We start from the raw sequence: 21,848 nt of genomic DNA, 5'->3' as shown, positions 1-21,848 counted from the left end.
AGCCCTGGGGTCTCCTGGTAGATCAGGGACTGGCTGTGGGGTAGGGACACCCCCAGACTGGTCCTAACCTTCTTTGCGATTAAAAAAACTGCTTAGGAGTCTGTCCTTCCCCGTTTCTTCCTTCCTCACTTCCCTCTTTCCCAGTGCAGGAGGAAAGCTGTGTGTGGGGCCTCATAGGAGATTCAAATCGGTCCCTGGTGAGCCAACTCACCATAGAAAATAACGACTCATCAATTTCTTGAGCGAGATCACCCAACCTTGTCAGGAACCCTATATATGCTATTGGAAGCCTACCAAGCACATGCTACTGTGCCCCTCCATTAGGTGTGTTGGACAGGACTAGTTAATTGCCTGTCTCCACCTTCTCCCAGACAAATTTTCCCTCTCCGGGGGCATTTAGGTAAATCAGGCTGTCTCCGCAGATTTGCCTCTCACCTCTTCCTAGTTTCTTCTCAAGCCAGCTGGGATTCTCCTCAAAGTTCCAAAAGGGGGGGTCCAGACAATTGAACCCTCACTCCTCGGGACCCTCTGCAGCCTTCTCCAGAACACTCCCACTCTTGGAGTTTTTCCAAGACTGGTGGGCTCAGTGAACACCGATGACGGAGAATGTGGGTTCAGGGAACACGGGTTTAGGTAACATGGGGTTTGAGGAATGCAACCATGTGACCAGCGGGGTTCAGGCTTAGCCTTCCCACTGCTCGCAGGCACAAGCTCCAGAAACCCGGGGTTTTACCTTGAGCACTCACTCTTTTTGTCGCACTCTCTCCAGATCGATGTCCAGAAGCCTCCTGCTTTGTGGGTTCCCAAAACAGCTCACTCAAGCAGGATACTGTCCCCACACACTCATTTTTCTGTAGGAGAGATGATAATGTGGTGCATTTACTCAGATGCTATCTTGCCCCACCTCATCCACATGCATGCTTTTGCACATGGACATCCAGTTTTCCCAGCACCATTTCTTGAAGAGACTGTTCTTTCCTAATTGAGTGGTCTTGGCCCCCTTGTCAAAATCAGATGGTTATTTCTTTCTCAGTGTCTGCATTCTTTCTCTTTTTTCTAATTATTAAGTTCATCTTCACATAAGTTTTAGATCACAGTAATTCACATATACAATTGTCGTTGCCACTGTACATAGTGGGCAACACCTCTAGCAGTGATAAAAGGCAAAATGTCAGAAACAAAACTTTTTCATTTTTTCATTTTTTGATACCTCAATTTATTTTTAGTTTATTTAATTTTTATAAATTTGTATGCATTCTATATCTAACCTTTAAACCCATCACTCTATTCCATTTTAGTAATAATGGAAACTGGCAATATATTAGGCTTCCTTTTTAAAGAAGTTTTGGACTACAGAGAGGTTCAACTATGGCAGGGGAGGAACACTGGTGTGGGATGTTATTGACAGGGGACACATGGTTGGGAGAGATTTCTCCAGAGCATGTATACAGGGTACATAAAAATGTTTGGATATTTTCATAGTGGCTTCAGTTAAAAATGACAACTAAGGGAGTGCTGAGTTCCTAGCCAGGGGAGCTCTGTTACATTCCCCGATGGAACAGCAACAATCCCCCAAGTGCAAGGGCAAAGACTAGTTTAGGATACTCCAATGATGAGCCCTGGACACTGATGGCGATGATTATGAGCCTGTGTGCTTGAAATATGAACGAGGCCTAGAGCTGCAGGGTGCCTAAGAATTACCTCCTGAGAGCCTCCATGTTGCTCAAATATAGCCAGTCTCTAAGCCAAACTCAGCATGTAAATGCATTACCTTCCCCCCAGTGTGGGACATGAATCCCAAGGATGAGTCTTCCTGGCGCCGAGAGATTACTACCAAGCACGAGGTGATGATGTCATTCGAAAAAGACCTGGAATAAAAGGGTCAACTCAGACCAGCAGAATAGCTCAGGCTACATGTAATATGAGGTGTTAAAAACTGATTTTTGACTCTGGATAATAGGGGGACATGGAAAGGACAAATGAGTTTATATGGTTATGAGTCTCCAAAAAAGATTTGGGAGGTCATCAGAGGGCTAATGCTAATGCACACCTCAACAGGGTACCACAGACAACCAAAGTAGATAGAAACCAAGCTACTGGTTCCCCTGAGGGCTACAGAGACCCACAGGTTCTATGATCATGGCAGATGACTCTGGAGTTCAGTGCCATGTCAACCAGTTGGCCCAACTCTGGAGTTTGTGTTCCTGAGTGTGATGGAGTTGGACTCAGATATGACCTTTCTACATATGCCTCTTCTGTTACTTTTACCAGATCTCTAGTTGGTGCTGGGCATGGTGTATACTCAGGAGACCTGAGTCTCTGGACTGTCCATGTGACAGCCAGACCCTGAACCTCAGCAGACTTGCAAATCCTACCCTCTTGTTTATTGGACTTACCCTGGACAGCTAACAGGGAGTTGAAGAAGGTCAACCACCACAAGAGGGAGCCAAGAGTGCCTGCAACTGCAAGCAGGAGAATTACATCGATCATCCATGTGGAATTTAAGCCCCCTCTTGATGTAGAGGGGGACTGGACATAACCTTCCCAGGATCCACAGGATGGAGGAATAGATTATGGATTAGAGTGGACTTACTGGTGTTCTGCTGTGGAACTATTGTGATTAGTAATGGAAGAAATTGTAGCACTGATGTGGAGAAAGTGGCCACAGTAGCTGATGATGGTAAGGAAAGGGAAGAAGAGATATGATGTGGGGGCATTTTCAGGATTTGGAGTTGTCCTAGATGGTGCTGCAGGGACAGATGCTGGACATTGTGGGTCTTGCCATCGCCCACTGGGTGGACTGGGGGGAAGTGTAGACTACAATGTAGACCACTGACCATGTAGTGCAGCAGTGCTCTAAAATGTATTCACGAGGTGCAGTGAATGTGCCACGATGATGGAAGAGGTTGTTTATGTGGGAGGAGTGGGATGAGGGGTGGGGGGCATAAGGGAATCTCATTTTTAAAATGTAACATTAAAAAAGTAAAGAAGAAGAATTAAAAAATCAGATGGCTATAAATGTAAGTGTTGATTTCTGAACTCTTAATTCAATTCCATTAGGCAACATGTCTCTACTTGTGCCAGTGCCATGCTATTTTGATATTTCAGGCTTGGTCCTAAGCTTTATGATCCTGAAGTTAGAGTCCTCTAACTTCATCATTTTTGTTAAGATGCTTTTGTTATTCAGGGCTCCTTACCCTTCCATGTAAACTGGATGATTAGATTTTCCATTTCTGCAAAAAAGTATCTCAGAATTTTTATTTGGATTATGTTGATTCTATAAATCACTTTGAGTAGAGTTGACGTCTTAACAATATTTAGTCTTCAGATTCATTAATGCAGAAAGTACTCCCATCAATTTAGGTCTTTGATTGTTCTTAGCAATATCTTGAAGTTGTTTTTGTTTCTCTGTACAAGTCCTTTAATTTCTTTGTTAGATTTAATCCTTCTTTAGTTGTTATTGTAAATGAAATTTTTTCTTGGTTACTCTTTAGATTGTTCATTGCTAATGTATCAGAGATTAGCCCTTCTCTCAAGATCAGCCTGAGGTGTATGCGATGTGAACAGTCCTCCCAGGTATCATCAGAGCCTGCATATGGTCGTAAAACCTCCTTGTATTCCTGGGATTGAACTTGCTAATGGTCTTAGAAACCCCCCTCTTTGCAGTTTATAGGCGTTCAAATGAGGGCTCCTTTGATATTGTTTGAAATAAGCTTTCACCTTTGTGCGGAGCTCTACACTGTGACATTATGCAGGCAGTCCTTTACCCCAAGCAACCTGGAATTTAATTGTTTCTTATACTTTTTAAAAAAATTTATTTCTCTCCCTTCCACCCTTCCGCCCCCCCCCCCCCCCCCCAGTTGTCTGCTTTCTGCACAATCCTCTGTGACTGCTCCTATCCTCATCAGCAGCACTGGGAATCTGTGTTTCTCTTTGTTGCATCATCTTGTTGAGTCATTCTCCGTGTGTGAAGCACCATTCTTGTTCGGGCTGCACTTTCTTTCATGCTGGGCGGCTTCCTTATGGGGCACACTCCTTGTGCGTGGCTCTGCCCTATGCAGGGGACACCCCTGTATGGCACGGCACTCCCTGTGCACATCAGCACGGCACATGGGCCAGCTCCACATGGGTTAAGGAGACCCCGGGTTTGAACCTCGGACCTCCCAGAAGGTAGGTGGATACCCCATCCATTTGGCCAAGTCCACTTCCCTCCTATACTGTTTTAAATACTGAAAACGGCTCTGCTTACTTCAGGAAAATTCTTGGAGGACTAAACCGAGACAAATTTCCTAGTTTGGTTTTCCAGACTTCCTCCCAATAAACTGACATGGGCTTACACGCACCCGAGGGTGTGCATAAGGGTTACACAGCTCCCTGTGGAACAAGGCCAGGGACCCACAATGGGAGCACAAGCTGGCTTCACACCAGGCCTGGAGGGGTTGGGGAAGGGGCTAGTAAGGGGACCACAATTGGGCCTACCATTTTTCAGGCTGTTTTTTCCTGACTCAGTACTTGTCCAGTTATGACAATCCTTTAACTGGAATTTTTAGAAATATGGCTCTGCCAGTCTTTGCTTGCTGTTCAAAGATTCTGTGAGCAAATGGGCCCCTAGAGTGTCTTGCTCCACCGTCATAGTTGACCAGAAATCTTGCATTCTAACCCATGTATGGTAATTTTCTGTTTGAGCTTCATTCCTTCAGTGGGACTGGTCCATAAGCAAAGATATCCCACTTCCTCCCTCCCACAAACATGGTAATCAGCTCAGAGCAACTGGTTTCCAGAGTTTGACCTCCCTGCCCTATGAGGTCTCTGAGATTCTCCTCCTGCAACCACTCAGACATTAAACCACCTCCCTCATGACCCCATGCTGGCCCCAGGCACCTGGGCCACCCTGTTCTGGCCTCTGTACTTGCTCTGCTTCCATTTCCATTCAGGAGCTTTCATTTCTCTTCTGCATTTGACTGTGGCTACGTACTGATGAAATATTATTAATAACATTTCATGGAATCAGTAGTAGTCAGGAGCTCCTCAGTGAGCACCTTGAACATGGAGTTTGGCACCCGATCCCCTCCTGTCTCCATCCACCTGTCTTAATCTGCTCAGAAAATTAACTAGGATTGACCCATTTCAGATCCCAGGAACCAATGACTGCCACAACCCCTCTGAGAACCAGGGTTCACCATCAATATGCTCAAATGAGGACCCAAGGACAGAGAAGGGACTTGACAGCTGAAGGTCACAAACAGTGGAGGATAGGGCAGGGATTCAATAAAAAAAGGTTTCACGCAAATCAGAGCATGAACCCAATTCATGATTGCTCAAGGCTTGAAGACAGAGTTACAAAATTAGGAGGAGAAGGAGACTTCTGCCTTAAAAATAAGGGCCACTGTGGAGGCAGAAATGATGTGGAGGTTTTTTTTCCCAGGGAGATGGGGAAAGAGGGTGCTGCTGAGAAGAAAAAAAAAACAGGAAGTATATGAAGGGGATCTTTTGGCAGAAAAAATGGCAACATCTCAGGAAAAGATGAAAGTCACTTTTCTTCTTCTGTTTGTCTGTATTTCTCTTTATACTCATTGCTGCAAAGTGTGACTATAATAATTTATGATACATGTACATTACTAATCATAAAGCCAACTGCACAGATGGTTATGAAATGTGTGTCTCAGCTGCCTGGGCTCTGAAGAGAAGAATCTGAATCTCACCAAAGCATCTCAAAGGATTGAGGTCATGACAAAACAGTGGTAAAAACTAAGAAGCAACTTGCAGTGAATGGGTCAAAGGAGGGAAGGAGACCCCCTAGGGGAGAGTTTGACAGCGAGGGAGTGCCCTCACCACCCTCAGCCTGCAGGGGGGACCCTGACTGGCACCAGGATCTATCTGGGTGCTACAACCTGGTCCTTTTGAGATGAGGCAGATCAGACAGACGCTGACCAGGGTCAGGGAACACCCATTTCTGTCTGAAATGTTTTAGAGAGCCTGGTTTTCTACGCCCCACCCTGAGGAAATGAGAGCCAGAATCCAAGGGAGGGCCAGTTCCACTTCTGGTGGGGCTGATGTGACAATCCCATGACAGGTAGAATCAGACTACCAGTAGCGACAATATTCTGCATGTCTGTCCATCCTGCCAGGCACTGTGTCTCATCCATCTGCACAGCTGGACCCAGTGGAAGAAGACGCCATGATCCCTACACTCACAACCCTGCTCTCTCTTGGTGAGATCTGATAAGGGGGGGAAGCACCAGTCTGGGGCGTCCCTACCCCACAGCCAGGCCCTGATCTACCAGGACACCCCAGGGCTTGGAGGTTCAAGGTGAGGAGAGAAGCTGTTCAGGCTTTGGGGTGCAAATCTCTCACATGAAACTTTCTTCCAGGATGAGTCTGGGACTTAGGATCCCAGTGCAGGTAGGTGAGGTGACTCCAGAATTTCCAACCTCTTTGTACAGGGACGGTGGTGATAAATCTGGCTGGACGTTTGGAGCAGACTAGGGGGAATCAAGGTTAATGAAGAACGCCCTGAGAAAACAATCTTTGATTCCCTTCCAGGGACCCTCCCTACCCACCAATTGGGCTGAGCCAGGCTCTGTGACCACCTCGGGGAAGCCCGTGACCATCTGGTGTTGGGGGATCCTGGAAGCTCTAATGTACCATCTGGACAGAGAGGGAAGACCTGGCTGTAGGTACAAACTGAACCTCCTAGAGCCCAGGGACAAGACCAAGTTCCCCATCCGGTCCCTGTCAGAGCAAAATGCAGGATGGTATCGCTGCCATTATCACAGCTCCAAAGGCTGGTCAGCACCCAGTGAGCCCCTGGAGCTGGTGAGCCCATGGAGCTGGTGGTGACAGGTGAGAGGACTCTCAGGGGTACCAGCTTTAGAATCTGCCCTCAGGAACAGGGTCTGTTCTCAGGGGGTGTCTCCCTCTCACAGCCCACCCAGAGGAAATGGGGAGGGTGAGCCCCACTGAGCAGAGCTCCTCCTTCTCTCCTAGCAGCCTACAGCAAACCCACCCTCTCTGCTCTGCCAAGCCCTGTGGTGACCTCAGGAGGGAACGTGACCCTACAGTGTGGCTCACTGTTGGGTTTTGGAAGGTTTGTTCTGTCTGAGGAAGGAGGACACAGGAGCATCTGGACCCTGGATTCACGGCCACAATCCAGGGGGCAGTCCCAGGCCCTGTTCCCCATGGGGCCCATGAGCCCCAGTCACAGGGGGCCATTCAGATGCTACAGCTACTACAGGAACAATCGTCAGGTGTGCTCAGAACCCATAGATCCCCTCGAGCTCCTGGTCCCAGGTGAGGAAGTCCTGTCCCTTCTCCATGAATCCTGAGGACCCAGAGAGGTTAAGGGGAGTCTTGTTCTTTGGGAGCCCCAGGTGGGAGGAGAGTTTGAGGGAAATTGATGACTTTAGAGACAATCAGAATGAGAGACCCTGAGATCTGGATCTCAGGAAAATGTGAGAGAAGGTTGAAGGACAAGCCCCTACAGTGCAGGGCATCGCCCCAGATTTGTCCAGGAAGCCATCCCTTCTGGCCCAGCCAAGCCCCATTGTGGCCTCAGGACAGATCCTGACCCTCCAGTGTCGCTCTGACGACAGCTACAACAGATTCGCTCTCTCCAAGGGGGTGTGGGGGAACCTGGCCTCACCCAGGGCCTTGGCCAGCAGCCCTAGGCTGGGATCTTGAGGCCAACTTCCCCCTGGTCAGAGTGAGCCACACTCACAGGGGCCAGTACAGATGCTAAGGTGGACACAACATTTCCTCTGAATGGTCAGCCCCCAGTGAGCCCCTGGAAGTCCTCATTGCAGGTGAGGGCCCAGCCAGGTCCATACAGGACCCTGATCCTGCACAGGCCCTATCAAGGGGACCCCAGGGTGAGCTGGTTGGTGGACTGGGGTGTGAGGTTGTAAGGGAGAAGAGAAAGAAGGAGGGTGGGAGTGGGATAGAGACAGACAGACAGACAGAAAGGTCCTCAGGGAAGGGTCTTAGTGGAATCTCAGTCCAGAGCCCAGGTGGAGGCTGACAGCCCCTCATCCACCTTCTTCTCTCTAGGAGAGCTCCCTGCCATACCCTCCCTCTCTGTTGATCCGGGCCCCAAGGTGTCCTTGGGAGAGAACATGATGCAGCAGTGTCTGTTTCGGAGACCAGTGGAAAATTTCCTTCTGTCCAAGGATGGGGAAGCTGATCCCCACCCCCCTGCATTGTAGATCCCAACACCAAGGTCACCTGTACCTGGCCAACTTCACCATGAGCTCTGTGACCTCAGCCCACAGGGGAACCTACAGGTGCTACGGTTTACACAGCATCACCCCCTACCTGTTGTCTCAGCCCAGTGCCTCCCTTGAGCTGTTGGTCTCAGGTGAGAAGCCCCCACCTGCACTTCTGTGAATGATCAGTTCAGGGACCCATCACAGGGCAGCTCTGCAACACGCTGGGATGAGGGGCGCACAGAGGGATGGTCTTCAAGAGGACCCAGGCCGTCTGAGATTGGGCAGAGACTGGGGTTCCTACAAAAGCGACATCCTATCCCCAATTAGCCGACAGGGCTACAGGTAGAGGGAAAGGGGTGGAGGCAGACTGAGGAAAACAGGAGGAAACATGCCCAGACTGGGAGCCAGAGGCAGAGGCCCCAACACCCACTCTCCTACTCCTGCATCTCATCCTCAGGATCTCTGTGGTCTCTCCACCAGCTCCTGACCCCATGGCGGATGAGGTCATCATCAACCCCAAGCCTGAGTCAAGCTCTAAACTCATGTTAGCCCAATTTCCAAGACTCAGGGAAGGGTTTGCTCCCAGACATGGTGGGACATTATGGGAGAGGACACGTGGCTCCCAGGGATGCCAAAGACAGTCAATCGTCACCTGCGTACTGGTTTGAGGTCTAAGGCAGAAGGAGGCACCAAGACTGTTGGGCTGGAGAGGGCAGAGGTCTGTCCTCAACTCCCAATCCAGAGGATCTAGCCCATGAAATGACAACAGGAGGTGCTGAGTCTAGGGGTCTGATTGGAGTGGGCTCCTGTTGCCTCAGCCCCACTTTGGGCATTTTGTATTTTGACTTTTCTGTTGTCATAGTATTGCTCATCCTTTTTGAAATCTTTCATTCCTGCAAAGATAAATTTTAGCAGTACGGGATGCTGCTTTCGCTATCATTTTATCTCATCTACGATTTCCCTCCTCTTGTACGACAGTATATGGTTGTGCAGAACTTTCTGCATTTCTCTTCTTTCCACTCTTTTCTCAAATTTTTCTTGCAATTTTTTCATGTAAACTTTTAGAATTTAATTAGAATTATTTGGACTTATGATTGTACAATACTAAACTGTATTTCTATTGTCATTGGGAAAATATTCAATTCATAATATCCTTATGGAGAATTAACTTCTTTATATTATATCAGATCCCTTTCAAATAGCATTGGTTACTAAAATGGAGAATGAGTTTGATGTTTTATTCCTAAAAACAACAGTCATTCACTGTTAAGTTTAAGGATTGCTTCAACTAATTTAATATTGTATAAAGAAGATCATTGTTTCCTTCAAATCTTCTAAATAATAGCTAAATGATCATGACAAAGCTATTCCTTTGGTGTATTATTTTTATTTATGTCATCCTACTTCACAAGGTTTTTCATTCAAGAGTTTTTCAATTGAGCTCTTGTAATTTGGTAAAAAAATATATCAACCCACAAGCTCCCAAGTGCTAAAGCTTTTTCAAGACCAAGCCTCTCTTTATATCACAGCAGGAGCTGTGAAGAGGATGGACCTGAAAAAGACACAAAGGAAGCTTTTCTAAGAGGTTCTGCCCTAAGCTAATTGGGGAGGGGACATGACACCCTCTCAACAGACAGCCCTTTGGCCGCCCTTCTTCTGGGTCATCCCAACTGACATGAGAGGATCTGGATCTAACACAGGGAGCAGAAAACACCTCGAATGCTTGCCAGGGAATGAATGAACAGGAGAGGGAAAAGTGTTGCCTAGAATTTAAAGGGGGGTCCTTCCTGAGAAACAAGGCTAACGCCCGGGGAGCCCATGTGCACAACTGACAGGCACATCGGGAGGCCATTGGGAGGCACAGCCCTGGCACAGGGCTAGCCCAGGTGGATAGGCGTGACAGCAGGAGAGAAGGATCCTCGGGTCTGCTCCAGAGAAGCGTCCGCGGAATCGTTTGACCGTCATCTGTAGCCCCACCAGGACCAAATCCTTAGGGTTACGCCAAGCCTCAGCTGAGGAGTGGGAGTGGGAGGAAAGAGCTGGGAGGCTAATCCAGGAGGACGTGCTGATGTTTGTAAGTTGCTTCCCCTACTTCTCCTAAGAGAATCACCTTGAAAGGACAGTCGTGAGAAAGTGGAAAGATCTTGGTACTGTCATCACTGCAGATACTAGGAAAGAGGGTGCAAGGAATACCGCAGGAAGTGCTGAAGAAAGCTGAGTGAAAGCAAAGCTTTGACTTCAAAACAAAAATAAAAAGCCAGATTTGATGCATATGGAAAGAACATGTTTTCCACAGGCAGAATGTGTAAAAGTTCTTTGGGCCAATCAGGTTCTCATTATGGTCAGAGCCAAGTCAACAAAAAGGATATCTGAGTCACATGTGTTTAAAAAGCTTGAGATACAGGAAACTACAAACAAACATCTGCTTAGTTGTCTTTTCTATATGTGCTTACTTTCTATTTTGAATTCTTAAGGCATAATATAGATGTTTATGTTTGTATAGCATAGATGTTTACATTTTAAATAGCATGTTTTAAGAGAAATAATTAAGTGTACACCAGAAAAGTTGTATGGTATTCATCCTTTTGCTCTCAGGAAATTCTGAACAGCAAAAATGTAACTAGTGTTCTGACTTAATTTGTTATTTTCCTTACAAGCATTTCATCAAACTGGAAGAAGTGATTCATGTCATGAAAATATTTCCCAGTTCCATACGCACTTTTTATTTAAAATTTTCATATACTTCTTATTTCCCTTCCTTAACCTTTACTTATAGAAGATATGAAGATGATTGATATTTTGCTCTGAACTCGGCATCTAGGCTTCTACTCCTTTCCACATTCCTCTTAGGATCAGCAGTACTTTAATTAATTGCAGATTCACAGGGTATTTGCATGTTTGAGCTGATTATTGTGGAAAGGTTCCCCATAATTAGCCCATACTCAATCAAAGACCGGTTGGATTTCTGGTTTTTCAATTTGTTCTTGAAGCCAGAGTACCAGTTTCTTTCACATAAGAACAAAGAAAAATAACCCCCACCTATCCACAGACATACACTGTATTTCAGAACAATGCATAGACGTACATTACCTTGAGTTCTGACTGCCATGAAAGACAGACAGACCATCAGGCCATGATAATATGTCATGAAAATGAATCACACTCCTTGGGAAAGATCTTTGAAGCAGACACTAAACTTTTTATCCCCTCCAACAAAAAGAAATAAATAGAAATAACAAAACATGAAATAAAATTAAAAACAAATAAAAAATACATCAATCAAAAGAAAATGGAAATTCGAGTTATTTGCAAATTGTACACCTTTTCTTCTCATTTCAAATATCATATGATGATGGAGTAAAGTGTTATTGAGCTTCACTTTAATAAAGCAGCTTCATTTTTAGCCCATATTATTTTAAGGCTAACACATCAAAAATTCCTATTTTATAACTATAGCAATATTGACCAACACGTTTAAATCTGGTTTCCTATTGCTTTAGGATTCTTTTGGAAATGAATTATTTTCCTGAAAGTTTTACATGTCCTACGCATTGATTTTTTCTTTCATTTGTTATCACTGTAAAAATAGATTAAAAAGTCTTCTTAGAAAAAATAAAATAATAAGAAAGAAAAGAAAAAAAACAAAAAATGGCTACTTGGTATCAAATAAATGGATATTAATGCAATTATTCACCTAGCCTGAACACTTGGGGCATGCTCCACTGTGACTAAAAAACATGCAAAGATCACCGGAGCCTGTAAGAATTAAACGAGGAGACCGTAGGGAACCTAGCAAGAGGAGAGGAAGTTTTACTAAGAAACCACATCAAAGTCCCTTCAGGAGAAGCAAGGGGATTTAAGAACACAGGAACCCTTCTTCAATTTCTCACATATCCCCTTTTCTGTTGTTATTCTTAGAAGCACCCTGATACCATCAGCCCACCACAACACAAGCCAGACATCAAGAGTGGTGAGTAAGGGGATTCTCAATTAAGGGGTGGGACACACAGGCACATGAGCTGTCAAGGGGAGGTGGGCGACTGGATGGATATTAGAGCCCCTAAGTTGAAATCAGCCTCACCAGCATTTCTAACCTCCATGTCCATACTTCCTAGGCTCTGCTTCCCATGACTACACAGTGGAGAATCTCATCCGAATGGGCGTAGCTGGATTGGTCTTGATGGGACTCGGGGTGCTGCTACTTCAGGCTTGGTACAGCCAGACAAGGTCCCAAGATGCAGGCAGGTCATGATCACAGGAGGAAACGAGTGCACCACTCAGAGTGGGAGAGCTTGGAAAATAGCTGAGGCATTCGGTGGTTCTGGAAGGAAACAGTGTGAACTGTCTGTGAGAATCCAGACAGGAATTTGCATTTTGGGTGCAGGATAATGCTGGTGAGCTCCCTGTAGAGGATTCTTCCACCATAAACTTCAGTTCTTTCCCTTTACTGTGGTTGACTTTCTTGACTGGATCCCCTTTCTTCCTCATCCCTACGACATCAGACTCCATTAAACAGGGCAGGTTGGGGTCCCCAACTCAACATGCCTTCCTGCTCTGTCCCACTTTCAGGTAATATGAATTTCTTTCTTTCCAATTAGAACATTCTATGACCTGTACTATTGATTCAACATCTCTTCAGCTCACATCGTGAAACCTGGTTGCAGTAACAGAACAAATGAGTTAAAAGTCAGATTCCAGTCTTCACAAGACAAAAAATGATGTCCTAACACCCTCTTTGGATCCCACGAGCCCTTCATTCTTCCTCAGGTACTACCTGGAGTAGTTTCCATAAATATCATCACCTGGAACCAACCCCTAGTGTTTGAATAGCCAGCCTGGTGGCAGGATCATAAACCAGCTCTCTGAAAACACATTTTTAAGTGGACGATTCTGTGACAGTAGGTACATAGACATTTTGTGTAACTTCCACCACTATCTATTTCCACACTATTTTCATATCCAAAAGTGAAAGTCGTGCCCATTAAGCAACAACAACCCACTCCACTTTCCCCCCAATTCTGATAACCCCTATTCTGCTTTCTCTTTCTATGAATTTTCTTATTTTAAGTATTTCATATCAGAGAAATCACACAATGTTTGTCCTTTTATGTCTGGCTTTGTCTTCAAGGTTCACACATGTTGTACCATGCATCAGCTTTCAGTTCTTTCCGATGCTGAATATTATTCCACTGTATGGTTATATCTCATTTTCTATATCCCTCATCTGTTGAGAGATACTTAGTTTCCTTCAAATTTTTGTCTGTTGTGAATAATACTTCAGTGGTCATTGGTGTACAAATATGTGGCCAAGTTCCTGCTTTCAATTCTTTTAGTTTTACATATGTAGAAGTAGGCTGGCAGGATCTAATGGTAATTCTATGTTTAACTTTCTGAGAAACTACTGATTTCCCTGTCTATGGACACATGTCTATTCCTCTGTGCTCTTCTCCAGTGTATTTACGTACCAGGAATCCAGCGTCAAAACTCAAACTCTCTCTTCTGCATGTGATTTTCTTTGTAAGTCCCCACCCCCCAATCAAGGGGGCAGGGACTCAACATCTTACTTACATGGCCAAATCAAAGCTTTAATCATAATTTAATCAGGTAAAGTGAAACCTTTGAATTTAATAAAATCAAAGGGTAACACATCCAGGGAAACAAACCAGTTTACAAAAATAATCCAGTATCTATTTTTGGAATTCATAAGCAATGCCAAACTGCTACATCTTAAAGTAATAACAACCTAGTTCAACTAGTACCACCCTCGTCTCTCTCCTCCTATATATCTCCATCCATTTGTCTGTATATTATCATTGTCTCAGATAATATCTTCTACATTCTATTCCCATTTAACGTAGATGTTAAATATTATTTTAAGTGTTTGCCTGTTAACACATCACCTTCATAACAAAGACAGATAAATATACCACAAGAAAAGAGAATTACAGACACTTATGGTTACAGATGCAAAAATCCTCAACAAAATAGAAGCAAAGTGAATCCCAAAACACATGAAAAGAATTACACCTATTGATCAAGTGGGATTTATGCCAGGAATGCAGGGGTGGTTCAACATAAGAAAATCAATTAATATAAGACAGCACATTAACAAAATGAAGGGAAACAAGGGAAATTGAGATGATCCTCTCAATTGATGCAGAAAAGGGACTTGAAAAAATCCAGCACATTTTCTGGATTAAAAAACACTTAGAAAGGGAAGCGGCTGTGGCTCAATCAGTTGGCTCCCGTCTACCACATGGGAGGCCCTCGGTTCGCATACCAGGGCCTCTTTGTGCAGACAGGCTCACCCACACTCTGCGGGCACTGCAGAGTGCTTGCCTGGCCTGCAAGCACTGTGGAGTGCCACCCTCCTGCAAGCGCCCTGGAGAGCCAACTCAGCAAGGAGACACAACAAAAAAGGAGACAAGCAAAAAAAATAAATGTGGAAGAGTGCACAGCGAATGGACACAGAGAGCAGACAGTAAAACACTCCATGGGGGGGGGTTATAAATAAAAACAAATACAGACACAGAAGAATGCACAGCGAATGGACACAGAGAGATGACAACATGCAAAAAGTCACAAAGCGGGGGTGGGGCAGGGAATTAAAAAAAACACTTAGAAAAATAAGAATAGGAGGGAACTTAACATGATAAAAGTTATATATGAAAAACCCATGTATAGCATCAAACTCACTGGTGAAAGACTGAAAGCTTCCCCTCTAAGATCAGGAACAAGACAAGGATGCCCAGTCAAACTCCCATTCAAAACTGTGTTTAAATTTCTTCCTACAGCACTTAGGCAAGAGAAGGAAATAAAAGGCATCCAAATTGGGGATAAAGAACTGAAATTTTCCCTATTCGCAGATGACATGATCCTATATATAGAAAGTCATGGAAAATCCTAAACAAAGTTAATAGAAATAAAAAAATTCAGCAAAATGTCAGGGTACAGGCAAAAATCAGTGTGTTTCTATACACTAGTAATGAACAATTTGAAGAGAAAATCAAGAAAAAATCTATTTACAATAATAACACAAAGAATAAAAAATTTAGAAATAAATCAAACCAAGGATGTAAAGGACTTGAACACAGAAACCTACAAAACATTGCTAAAAGGAATCAAAGAAGACCTAAATATATGGAAGGATGTCACACTTATGGAGAAATTATAATTAGCATATTTATAGAGTCAGATATTAGAATATAGGTTATCAAGGGCCTGGGTGCCGGTGTGGAATGGGGAGTTAATGCTTAAATTGTACATTTTATATTTGGGGTGATTGAAATGTTTTGGTAATGGATGGTGGTGATGGTAGCACAGGATTTGAATGTGATTAGCACCACTGAATTATATATTTGAATGTGCTTAAAAGGGGAAATTTTAGGTTGTATATGTGTTACTAGAATTGAAATTTTTTTAAAAAAACATAGGACTGAACAACACAAGAAACTCTAATGTGAACCCTGGTGCATAATTAATAGTAGAATTTTTTTGGCTTCTTTTTTTTTCTTTATTTTCTTTTAAATGTTACATTCAAAAAATATGAAGTCCCCACCCCACCCACCCCACCCCTCCCACATCAACAACCTCTTCCATCATTATGGCACACCCCCTGCACCTGGCGAATACATTCTGGAGCACCACTGCAACACATGGACAGTGGTCCACATTGTAGTCCACACTCTCCCCCAGTCCACCTGGTGGGCCATGACACACAACATCCAGCATCCATCCCTGCAGCACCACCTAGGACAACTCCAAATCCTGAAAATGCCCCCACACCATATCTCTTCTTCTGTACAATTTTAACAATATTCTTTCAACTGTTGTAACAAATGTACCCAGTAGTGCAAGGTGCTAAATGTGGGAGGGGCATTATGGGAACTCTGTAGTTTCTACAAGTTTTTTTTTCTGAAACCTAAAATTTTTCAATAAAAAGTACATGGGTTGTAGATCTAATGTATATATGTTGTGAGTTTCAGACAAAAAGAAGTGTGAATGATTTCTGACAGCTGTCCTGGAGACGAGAATTGATGACAGAAGATATTGGAAAAATACCTTCAAGTAATTCATTGTGAGTAGATTATTCTATACTGAGCAGATATTATTAAGGAGAAATGGTGAAATGGCCCACTGGGGATAAATCCCTAAACATGAGGAATTTCAGGGCAGGTCTAATTTTAGACTCATGCCTCACATGTTAAACTCACCATGTCAGACTGAATCTTCAGCAGAGGAAAATGCAGGTTATGTAAAATTACGGGGAAATTGCATAATCTTTAAATAGGGTAATTTAATTTATGAAACTAACAAGAATGACCAACCCAAAAGAGATAAAGAATTAGAAAAAATAAGCAAAGAGAATGCAAGATAATACACCAATCTTCAGCTCATTGAACTCACCCAGGACAACTATCAAGGAGATGATGATGAACAATGCCCATCCCAAGGAATAGAGAAAGTCTGCAAATGTGAGCAAGATAGCTTCATACATCTGGCCCAGCGGATCTAAGCCCCTCTCAATTAGCAACAGAGTCGGCACCACCAACCTCAAATCCTCAAGACTGGGGAATCAACAATGGACTAAAGTGGACTTATTATTATTCTGTTATAGACTTCTTATTATTCTACAGTGAAAGAACTTGTATCATAGATGTAAAGGCAGTGGCAACCAAACGTTCTGAGGGGAGGGAGACAGAAAAATAGACATAACATGGGGCGACATTGAAATTACCCTACATGACATTGCAATGATGGATACAGGCCATTATACATTTTGTCATAACCTATAAAATTGTGCAGGACAGAATGTAAACTCTAAATTATACTACATTCCATGGTTAGTAGCAATACTTCAACATGTGTTCATCAATTGTAACAAATGTACTATGCTAATGAAAGATGTTGTTAATATGGAAAAGTGTGGGAGGGAGAAAAGTGGGGCATTAGGGAATCCCCTATAATTTTTATGTAATATTTATAAAATCTAAAGATTCTTTAAAATTAAAAAAATGAAAAGAAAATGCAAGATGTCTTAATAAATAAATTAACTAAAATAGCAGAAATACTCCAAATTATCATTAGTTACTGTATTAGGCAGCTAAAAGGGTGCTGATGCAAAATACCAGAAATCTGTTGGCTTTTATAAAGGGTGTTTATTTGGGGTAGACACTTACAGTTACCAGGCTGTAAAGCATAGCTTTCTTCCCCCACCACTGTGTTTTGACATGTGATGGAGCAAGATGGCTGCTGATGTTTGCCAAGAGTTCAGGCTTTTATGTTCCTCTCTTCCCGGGACTTGTTTCTCTCTGGGCTCAGCTGCTCTGCTCATCTCTATGCTTAATTCCCAGGCTCCAGCTCAAAACTCCAACTTCCCCTCTCTACAGTGTGGTTTCATTGTGAGTCTTCGCCCACCAAGGGGGCAGGAATGCAATGCCCTACTGATGTGGCCCAATGAAAGCCTTACTCATTATTTAATCTAGTAAAATTGAAATGTCTGAGTCCAATGTAATCAAATATGCCTGGAGGAAAAGACCAGTTCACAAAGTCCAATATCTATTTTTGGAGTTCACATATAATGCCAAACTGTTATATACCATCCTCTGAATTCCAAAAAGACATTACCATATTATAAAAATCTTACATCAGTAACAAGGCAAGTACAAAATCATATCAAAATCAATTTAAAGAAATACAGTTTGTCTCGGAGCAAAGTCCTGTCCAGCTTTAGACCTCTAAAAATTTACAAAGCATTTTATCTGCTTCCAATACATAACTGGACAAAGGATAAACATCTCCATTATAATAAGGAGAATTTGGGAGGGAAACATGAGTCATGGGTCCTTTACAGCTCAGTAAAATGGCAGGGCATCCTCCATTTGATTTCAAAGTCTGAGAGTCATTCTTAAAATGATGGTTTCTTCTCCTTGGGACCACAAGGGGACCCACCATTATCACAGGCTTCCCAATGGCCATTTTCTTGGTTCCACCCTCATCAAGCATCTGTGGTGACCACAACCTCAAAGAGCTTTGGGGTGATTGCCACACTTTACACAGTCGTTGTGTTAGAGTCTTAACCCCCCTAGTACAGTGAAGACAACATCCTCCCTAACCGTTGGCATACAGGCTCAACCCTTTCAGAGCTACAAGTTGAATACCTCGCCTTCCCTAATCCATGGGGGACAGGTTGACCCCTCTCAGACCTATGAGGTGGTGACCTTAACGTCCCTAATCCTTGGGGAATGTGCTCTACCCTCTTTGAAACCTGGAGCAGCAAAACTCTTCCTGAACATCAGACATGGATATCCACCTTCTTCAACTGCCCAGGCAAACTCACCCTCTCTGTACACATGGGTTGGGTTCCTTTCTTTGCCCAAGATGATGTCTTAATTCCAGATCTCAGCTTCCATGGTTTTCATCTTAAAGCTGCTTCTCCTTCAATCTCTACTTTCCATGTCCCTTTTACTCCATGCTGACATTGGTTTTGTTCATACAGCCCTCTCAAAAACCTTGTTGATTTAGCATGCAAGAAGCAGGGGTCCAAGCCATCAGACTAAGACTTTCCACAAGTCTTTCTGAGATAATGGCATCTCCAATCCTGATTTACAAGTTGAGGTTTAGTTAAATCCTCACATGGGACACTATCATCTGGGAGATTGATTTCCGGAGGCTTGGAATTTCCAGAATCAGTTTCTGTTTTCTTTGAGCCCAACAGTTTAGTCCTCAGTTTACCTCTTACCCAGCATTTTGGTATAAGCTGCAAGGAGAAGCCAAGCCACATTCTCTGAGTTTACTTTGGAAAGTTATCTGCTAAATGCCTATGCTTGCCATTTTCAAATTATGCTTTCCATAAAACACCAGGAGTTAATCTTGCTAAGTTCTCTCTGACTTTAAAACTCAGGTCATCTTTCCTCCAGATTCCAATAGTAGTTTCATTCTTTACTTCTAAGGCATCATAAAAAGTCTCTTCAGAGTCCATATTACTATGAACAGTCTCTTCAAAGCACTGTAGATCTTTTCTAGCAAGCTTCTCACAATTCCTGCAAAAAATACCCCTTACCCATTCATAAAACTGTTCCAGCATTTTGGTAGTTGCAAAAGCACTACCCCACTACTGGTAACAAATTCTGTATTACTCAGCTAAAGGGATGCTGATGCAAAATACCAGAAATCTGTTGACTTTTATAAAGGGTTTTTATTTGAGGTAGAGGCTTACAGTTATGAGGCCATAAAGCATAAGTTTCTTCCCTCACCAAAGTCTGTTGCAACATATTGGAGCAAGATGGCTGATGATGTTTGCCAAGAGTTCAGGATTTCTGGGTTCCTCTCTTCCTGGGGCTTGATTCTCTCTGGGCTCAGCTCTTCGGATCCTCTGTATGCTTAATTCCTAGGTTCCAGCTCAAAAACTCCAACATCCCTTCTCTGCAGTGTAGTTTCTCTGAGAGTCCCTGCCAGCAAGGGGGTGGGAATGCAATGTCCTACTGACATGGCTCAATCAAAGCCTTACTCATTGTTTAATCAAACAAAAGTAAAACCTCTGGATCCAATAAAATCTAATATGCCTAGAGGAAAAGACGAGTTCACACACATGATCTAATATCTCCTTTTGGAATTCACAATGCCAAATTGCTACAGATGTCCCATGTATAATATTTAAGTCACTTATTCATTTGAGTATTGTTAAATAGTCCCTTCCACGAAAATCAAACAGTTATTTACCAAAGGTTCATTTGCAAAATCAATCATGGAAGAAATTATGGAAGAAAATTTAATTTAACAAATAGGTGGAGGCTCCGTGGTGCTACCACCCTATGAAGGAGAAGGAAGGGAAGGAGATGGTGCCTGAGGGAAGGAACCACAGCCTCCGCCCCCAGGAAACAGCTCCAAGAGTTAAAAGAGGCTGAAAAACACATAGCTCCAGCATTTCAACCTCTCCAGATGTTCCAGGATAATATTACACAGAGAAATTGATCCCCATGGATTAGCTAATCATTCACAATGAAGAAAAGTATTCTTAAAACCTTCCAGAAATCTTTTGACTTAAATGAAAATAGAGATAAAACTGGTTTCATTAAAGTTCAACAACCATCACTGACCAGTAATGTTGGAAAAAATTGTTCCTTGTTTGGAAGCTGCTATGGTAAAGCTATGGCCAGTCATCCTGTCACCAGTGAAGAACAGAGAAAGGGAAACAGAACTAAAAGTCAAAGTCTGTTTTTGTTTTGGGGGGAGAAGTGGGGTGAGGAAGGTGGGGGGTATATGGGGACCTCATATTTTTTTTAATGTAATATAAAAAAATAAATAAAGACCAAAAAAAAAGTAAAAAAAAAGTCTCGTAGGCATGTTCATTAATATTAAGGGAAATAACTGCATGCCAACTTCGCAACTTTTCTATAAAACTACGATTATTTTAAAATAAAAAGTTAAGTTGTTTTTCTGTTTGTTTTTTAGTGGTTTTTCTCTTAAATGGAAGCAGAAAGCTGAGGACAGCAAGGGCTCCAGGAGCTCTGCAATGAGGACACCTTCTCTCCCCTCAGCTCCATCCTTTTAAAGGCATGAACTCTCCAAGGCTCATCCTGGTAACTTCCCTCTGGTCAGCACTGCAGCCTTGTCCATCAACAAACTCTGAAGAAATGTGCACTGTATGGAGGAGAGGGTAAAAGCATGGGTTCATTCTCCCACCCCATGTCCAGCAATTAAGGGCATGCCATGGACTTTCAAAATCTTCAGTCCTGAGCTGGGTGCCAAGAACTCTGCATCCATGAAGACTTGGGAATCTCAGAACAGAGACGAGCCTCTTCAGCTTGATTGACAGGAGCCTGTTATGGGACTTGGCCTCAGGTCTACATTCAGTGTGCTGAGCCTTTAGATGAGGGAGGGGCCCTTTGGGAGAATTACGTGGTTACTGTCTGGACATTTCTCCATGGAAGTTTCTCTTTCCCTGAAGATGAGAGTCAGGGCACCAGGACCTTGGTGCTGTCCAGTTTCCTTCATGGATCCATCATGAGTGGCTTGTTGGTAAGCACCACAGGGACATGCTGCAGAGGCCAGGAATGAGTCATGGTGATGTCCCTCCATTCTGACCATTGTTACCTCCAGTGCAGAACCATCAGATCCAAAGGAGCTCCAGTGGACTCACTGGGTGGATGCCCATGTCCTCTAAGTGTGTAGTGTCATTTGAACTTGATCCTCACTCGACTCCAAGTGTTTATGACTCTGAAAAGCAGTGGTCCTAGACCTGTGTCAAACCTTGCTGAGGAGCTTAAAAAACCTGCCAAACAAGGGTGGTACTGGAGTCCAGTCACACATGGGGAGGCAGAAGAGAAACTAGCAATGGAGCCAGAGGTCTCTTCTCTTGTTCTAGATGGTTTTGATGGCCATTATCTTATAGGTTTGAGCTTTGACTCTCTTGGCAAAACACTTCACACTAGAACTCGTGCACAGTAGGTTTAGATTTTATGAATAACCAAATGTCAAAGGACGTACTTCTGTAGTTGATCTACATGAACATTCAGCAGAGACACTGAAAATGGAGTTTTTGGCTATTTGAGGTCTTACCCTGTCAAGCTGGCCAACCCAGGATCACACTTCATGTAGGTGCATTTGCTACAGTGCTTGTGTCTTTTTTATATAGTCAGAAAA

General features: G+C 43.5%; 3 pseudogenes; all 3 read left to right on the top strand.

Annotated features, from left to right (window-relative positions):
- LOC101438698 (leukocyte immunoglobulin-like receptor subfamily A member 6) overlaps positions 1-21,848 on the top strand; it is a 94,839-nt pseudogene that overhangs the window by 42,279 nt on the left and 30,712 nt on the right.
- On the top strand, positions 1,791-12,456 carry LOC139436926 (leukocyte immunoglobulin-like receptor subfamily A member 6; annotated as a pseudogene).
- LOC139436925 (suppressor of cytokine signaling 6-like) lies at positions 12,453-21,803 on the top strand (annotated as a pseudogene).

Source organism: Dasypus novemcinctus, chromosome 18, assembly GCF_030445035.2.
Source record: "Dasypus novemcinctus isolate mDasNov1 chromosome 18, mDasNov1.1.hap2, whole genome shotgun sequence".
Lineage (NCBI taxonomy): Eukaryota > Metazoa > Chordata > Mammalia > Cingulata > Dasypodidae > Dasypus > Dasypus novemcinctus.
The sequence above is the reverse complement of the archived record's forward strand: the minus strand, read 5'-3'. Positions and strand labels throughout refer to the sequence as shown.